This window comes from Pararge aegeria, chromosome 1 (assembly GCF_905163445.1).
Source record: "Pararge aegeria chromosome 1, ilParAegt1.1, whole genome shotgun sequence".
In the NCBI taxonomy this organism is placed as follows: Eukaryota; Metazoa; Arthropoda; class Insecta; order Lepidoptera; family Nymphalidae; genus Pararge; species Pararge aegeria.
Window position 1 is genome coordinate 5,733,641 of NC_053180.1, and position 1,009 is coordinate 5,734,649.

A 1,009-nucleotide genomic window follows, 5' to 3' on the forward strand; every position below is an offset into this window, starting at 1 on the left:
GGCCTGTGCTCTGCAGTGAGACGTTAATAGGCTGCGGATGTATTATTTCCCCATATATTTGACGGCCGATTGGCTCAGTGGGCAGCGACCCTGCTTTCTGAGTCGTGGCCGTGGGTTCGATTCCCACAACTGGAAAATTTTAGTGTGATGAAAATGAATGTTTTTCAGTGTCTGGTTATTTATCTGTATTTTATAAGTATTTCAGTGTATTATATTCATAAAAATATTCATCAGCTATCTTAGTACCCATAACACAAGCTACGCTTACTTTGGGGCTCGATGGCGATGTGTGTAATGTATGTACGTTTTTACAAAGTTCCAAAAAAACTTACACAAAAATAGAGCGTAGTACGTGCGTAGTACCCCATTCAAGGTTAAAAAGTCGTTCTATACTTCAAAAGCCCAAGCAATTTCGCTAGACGATCCAAAAGAAAGTGTTCTCATCCAAATAGCGTCTCGGGCTATTAAAATTTATGAACTGAGCTGAACGTAACCTGAGGAAAAAATGGTCTAGGCGGCGGAAGGGATGCTTTCCAAATGTTTACAAGCCATAAAAAGTCCGTTCCTAAATACGTATTATTCGTTTCATAAGTAATGGTTTTGAGAAATTGAATTTCTCAAAGACCTCCAACGGGTATTTTTACTGAATTGTATATAGCATAGGTATTGATTTGCTGGTTACATTTTTATATTAAATATAACCAGAGAGCTACCAAAGTATAGTAACCGAATATTAAATCAATGGTTGTAACCGATTAACGGCTTCACACAAGTTGTTAACCCTTTGAGTATGTAACCTTTTCGTATATAATATTATTGATATGTACAAAGAACAACGAATATCTTAGATGTATCACTTAAAAATAAAAGTAGAGTCAAAATGAAATGACAAATGTGTCAAAAACTTAAATCAAATTGAAGTTAAAACATCAAATGATCAGAATCATACTTTTTGATAAACATTTTCGTTTTTATCACAGTTTTTAGTTTGTTTGTGATATTTGTACTA